Raw genomic sequence first — 6,292 nt, 5'->3', positions numbered from 1 at the left:
CATTCTATGCGTTTTTTTGGTAGCTACCAAAATTTGGAGTTTCTATTAACAGTTTCACATAATTCGGACAGTTAAAAGTTATGATGATAAAAAGCATAACTCGGTCTAGTCTATAATTAGGATTTAAGATACAGTTTTGTTTGTATCTGATGCCGAAATTTTGAAGACTTTTTTAGGTGCATAAGCTACGGAGCGTGTATGAAATATCTGCCATTAATACTTACGATCTTATCTGTGCTTCTGATTAACATCAACTATTATGGCCGTAATGTGTAGAAATTTGGGTGATGTTTTTAAGTTTTTTCTATCTATTTTAAGTATAGAATGTGCCAGTTTTTGTATCTACTTAGTAATTTAGTGCCTTATTCTTAGTATCTGCTTAGTTTAGTTAGCTTTTGACTACTTTTGTTCGTTAGATTTAGTTTTAGTTCGGGAGAATTTAATGTTTTATTATATAATAGATACCTATATTTGTTCTAATAAGATTTCGCTGGTAAGCTAAGCTTAGGTGAGCTGTTCAACTCTCATTGCTACCTGACGTTCATGATTCTCGGTCAACGAAAATGTACTTACTCTATAGGATTTGATTCCCTTTACCGGTCTTGACAGACACGACAGACGGACTATGAAGTGAAAGGGGTTCCCTTTTTTCTTTTGAGGAACGGAACCCTAAAAATTACAACTGAATTAATTTGTATGAAAAACTTGAATTAAAAGGGCCACCAACAATCAGAAACTTTGCAACAGCTCTCATTGTAAAAAGCTGCAGTAAAATAATAAATTAGTCTTTATTGCTATTATTTGTGAGATTGTAAGGTGCCGTTCGTTAAGGTGTTCTTATGGCGACGCGTTAATTAGTGGTCTAAGCCACGAGCACACTATAAGCGATTAAATCTTTTTTAGCTGGCACGATTACTCGTTGAACCTTCGTGGAGAAAATGGCATATACGGAAGCTTTACGTGGAATTGAGAATTAAAATTAGGGAGAATAAAGTGAACAACTACTTAAAATTAGGGATTGGAAGCTTAAAGCTTTAGGGCTTAAATTGAAGGGGTAGTTTATAAAATTAAATCTTATCATACATGCATCTTAAATAAATAAGTACCTGCTAACAAAATAATACTAGTACATTACTGAATTAATAAGCAAATTAATAAAATTTGATTTCCTCAAATGTTAGGAATATTGTGTTTACGAGCGTGACATGATGTTACTACACAATTAGAATATTACAAGAAATAACTTTTATCATAGCTAATAATTTGCATATTTTCAAGGAAAAAGTGTATTCTTGTTCATAATATAAGCTAAGATATATTCTGATGCATGCTTCAATGGTGGTTAGTTAAAAATTTACTCTCAATCAGCCTGATCATACTTATCGAACTGAATTCCAAAACTTCAGTTCGATAAGTACATAGAAACACATCACCTTTTGAGTTCATACGTGTAAACAAAAAGACAACGAGCGATGAATTTTTAAGAATGATCGGGTCGGACGCAGTGGTTACGTGCCTTTATTAAAACGCAGTGGACCGTACATCTTGCAGTGCCTCAAACTCTCAAAACCTGGTCACTGCCACGAAATAAGTGCCTAATTAGAAGTATCTCTGTAATTTATAGTTAATTGTTCAGTTTCTAAGTGTATTTGATACGTCTGCTTTATCAGTTTGACTTATGGGAACTGTCTACAGTTGGCTACATTGTAGATTCATAGAAAGTACCTACATGGTCATATTTGGATCTTAATAATAACTATGCCTGTCTATGGAGACTTAATATTATAGTAATCATCATCATCATCACCTTTGTCGTCAACTGATAGACGTCCACTGCTGGAAATAGGTATCTTTAGGGACTTTCATACGCCACGGTCTTGCGCCGCCTGAATCCAGCGGCTCCCTGCGACTCGTTTGATGTTGTTTGCCCACCTAAAAGGATGTCTTTCAACGCTCTGCTTTTCAGTGCAAGGTCGTCATTCTTGGGACCCCAAGGTCTATCGGTTTTTCGAATTATGTGCCCTGCGCATTGCCACTTCAGCTTCGCCACACGCTGAGCTATGTCGATTACTCTGGTTCTCTTTCTGGTCTTCTCGATTCAGATTTGATCACGTAGTGAAACTCCAAGCATAGCTCTCTAAACTGCTGAGTCTCTGAGCTTTGTTATACTCGTAATATTATGAGACCCATAGTTACGCAATACGCATGGAGGAGTTTTCACGGCTTCTGTCCACCTCCATCATGATATCAATTATCATTTGTCATCTTAGTTACCTACACCAGTTTTAAAAATAGAAAATTATATATATGTAGTAGAAGTGGATGAATAGTAAGTTATAAGACTCCCTCACATTTTTATTTTACGTTAAAGTGTAAATTAAAAATTTTCAACACCCCCGACAAATCATTTTCAAATAAATAATTATGTATATCTAGGCAACGTCCATCTTGACAACTTGACATTTGTCAATTGACACTTGAATATTATGAACCTAAGGGTTATCTAACCTTCTTTTCTACAAGAAAACTAGAAAATAGCTGATAACTTTTAAACGGCTGAACCAATTTTTTTGGATTATAGCTAAGAACACTCTCGATCAAGCACCTTTAAAACAAAAAAACTAAATTAAAATCGGTTCATTCGTTTAGGCGCTACGATGCCACAGACAGTTACACAGATACACAGATACACAGATACACAGACACACAGATACACAGATACACACGTCAAACTTATAACACCCCTCTTTTTGGGTCGGGGGTTAAAAACGTTAGCGTAGGTACAAAACAAAAGCTATGAGCTTATAAAGTAAATGTGATGACTTCTTCAATAAGTGTTTAAAATTGTAACATGCATTAAAATATGTAGGTATGTAGACACGCGTAAAAGTAAAATAACCAGTTATGTAGATTGCATACTTTTATCATCACACCTGTGCCTACTTAATAATAATTATAATCAAAATCAAGATTGATCGGATAATTTGTACTTTTAATACGGTCATAATAATATAACGAATGCTATCTGATCCGATTCGTTAAGAATTCCGTCAACATAATTACTTATTCAAATTCAAATTCAAAATGTTTTTATTCAATTAGACTTTTACAAGTTCTTTCGAATCGTCAAAAGCATCTACCACTGGTTCGGAATGCCTTTCCTACCGAGAAGAACCAGCAAGAAACTCGGCGGTTGCTCTTTTCAAAGATTTGATATACAATATTATGCCATGTATAAAAGCAATTGAAGTCCTGCGCATTGCTGGAGCGAATCGAAGTTCAAATCCACGCTTTTTTATCATTTACATAATCTTCGATAGTATAATATGCTTTTCTCAAGAGCATATTTTTAATAGATTTTTTGAACCTGTGTAAAGGCAAGTCCAAAATTGACTGAGGAATTTTGTTATAGAAGATTATACCCATTCCCACAAATGACTTTTGGACCTTCCTGAGACGGAGCGTAGGAGTCGCAAGCCTGTTACGGTGTCTAGTCAGCCTGTTGTGTAGATCACCAACCCTCTTGTAACTAAGAATATTTTGTCTTACAAAAATTATGTTGTTGTAAATATATTGAGAGGCTACGGTAAGGATACCTATTTCCTTAAATTTTTCTCGAAGTGAATCGCGTGGTTTTAAGTTATAAATTGCGCGTATTGCCCTTTTTTGTAATACAAAAATTCTCCCAATATCTGCCGCTCTACCCCATATTAAGATTCCATAAGACATAATACTATGAAAATAAGCAAAATATACTATCTTTGCGGTCTCCACGTCAGTTAATTGTCGAATCTTTCTAACCGCGTAAGCAGCAGAGCTTAGTTTGCCAGCAAGAGTTGATATATGGGTGCCCCATTGCAGCTTCGCATCTAAGGTTATCCCCAAAAAAGTAGTAGTCTCTTCTATTTTCAAAATATCATTATTTATCATTAAATTAATGTTACTTGTGTTCTTGGTATTGGGCAGTGCGAATTCAATACACTTAGTTTTTTTTGCATTTAAAAGTAGATTATTTACAGTAAACCAGTGAGTTACCTGAGATATGGCACCATTTATATCGTCAAAATTGTCCTTATTTCTATCGACTTTAAAAATCAAAGACGTATCGTCAGCAAATAGTACGATATCGCAAATATTTTGGACTACATATGGTAAATCGTTTATGTATACTAAGAACATGAAAGGACCTAGAATAGAGCCTTGAGGAACACCCATTAGTGAGGCTGATCCGGATGACTTCACATCATTCACACATACTGTTTGAATACGATCACTAAGATAGGACGCAATGAGACCAAGCGCAGTGTCTTTGATTCCATAGTGGCTCAATTTAACTAAAAGAGTCTCGTGCTCAACGCAATCAAATGCCTTGGATAAATCACAGAAAATACCAATGGCATTCTGTGACCCCTCCCACGCATTGAATATATGCTTTAACAGCATTGCGGCCGCGTCGGTTGTTGATCGACCTTTAGTGAAGCCATACTGTTCAGAATGGAGTAGCTTATTTAAATTGAAATGCTGAAGCAGTTGGTTGAGCATGATTTTCTCAAATATCTTGCTCAGTGTTGGCAAAATTGAAATTGGCCTGTAATTGTTTGGGTCACTTTTGCTACCCGATTTAAAAAGAGGTATCAATTTACTACATTTCATGAGATCTGGAAAAGCGCCTGTATCCACAGACTCATTAAAAATTAAGGCTAGATATGGCGCAATAATATCAATAATATTGTTAATTATTTTTACTGATATTCCCCACAGATCTCCGGTTTTTTTGCTTTGTAAAGATTTGAACACTTTAACAATGTCATATGGAGTAACGTATTCAAACCTAAACAACACACCGCATTCAGTGACATTGGCCCTGAGAAGATCATAGGCTTCTGTTGGTGAAGAGCTAAGGGAACTAGTAGTGATGACTGGAATGTTCTGGAAAAAATTCTCAAATGTATTTGCAATTTCAATATTGGAGTCAATAATACGGTTATTAATTTTTAGCTCCAATTTATTGTTATGCACTTTTTGTTTCCCAGTTTCATCCGTGATGATATCCCAAGCTGCTTTAATTTTACTATCAGAATTAATAATTTTTTGCTTTATGCACAGTGACTTTGCTTGTATGCAAACCTTTTTGAATAATTTTGAATAATTTTTTACATATTCAACAAATGTGGGAGTATAGTTATATTGTTTTTCTGCATACAAGTCGAACAACTTATTTCTACTTTTATAGATGCCAACAGTAGCCCAGTCACTAAATTTAAGATTTTTAAACAGTTTTTTTTCTACAATTTTAAAGGTAGAATTAAATTGAGAGTTTATGAGATCAAAAAAAGCATTATAGTGTTCATCCGGACCACCCTGAGTAAAGTCAAGTTTAGGTAAAGCAGTTAAAACCTTTAGTTTGAACTGCTTTACCTTTTTAGTGGTTACTGGCCTATACTTTATTAACTTTGTTATGTCTTGATTATCACTGGGAACAGATATCATTTGTCCACAGTGATCGGATCTTAGATTCGTCATGATGGATTTTGCGACAATCTTACAGTCACAGAAAATGTTATCTATACAAGTGGCTGAATTTGCAGTTATCCGTGTTGGTTCATTGAAAATTTTCTGTAAATTAAAGCTTTTAAATAAATTGAGTAATCTGTCAGTAAAAGAAGTGTGAAGCAAAATATCAATATTGAAGTCTCCACAAACTAATATCTTTTTTGATGACCTACATATCCGCCTCAAGGCCTCTTCCATAACGTCCTCAAACAGAACAAAGTCACCTGCGGGGGGTCGGTACACGCAGACGACAATATAGCGCTCCAGCTCAACACAGGACAGCTCAATAGTGCGTTCCAATGAAAGATTAACAATGTCTTTCCGTTCTTTATAATTGATATTGTTGCGGGTTAATATTAAAGACCCTCCGCGTATAGCTTTCTTTCTAGAGAACGCACTTGACAATTGATAATGTTTTAAATTTACTATTAATTGATAACTATTGAGCCAATGCTCAGTGAGGCATAAGATGTCAATATCAAATTTTTTAATAAATAGTTCTATCTCATGTTCCTTGCCAGATAAGCCCTGAATATTTTGGTGTACAAGATTGATTTTACATAGCTTATCTGTTGTCGCACTACTTAGTTTAAAATCTTATTACTGTTTACAGTAGTGTCCATGCAACTATTTGTATCCAAACTATTATAATAGTTTGTATCCAACGTAAAAAAACTGGAATTAGTAGTATTACTAATTAGGTCTATATTATTAGTACAACATGTACCGTTTTCAAAAG

The sequence above is a fragment of the Maniola jurtina genome, chromosome 7 (assembly GCF_905333055.1).
Source record: "Maniola jurtina chromosome 7, ilManJurt1.1, whole genome shotgun sequence".
NCBI classification, from domain to species: Eukaryota; Metazoa; Arthropoda; class Insecta; order Lepidoptera; family Nymphalidae; genus Maniola; species Maniola jurtina.
Note: the sequence above shows the minus strand (reverse complement) of the source record.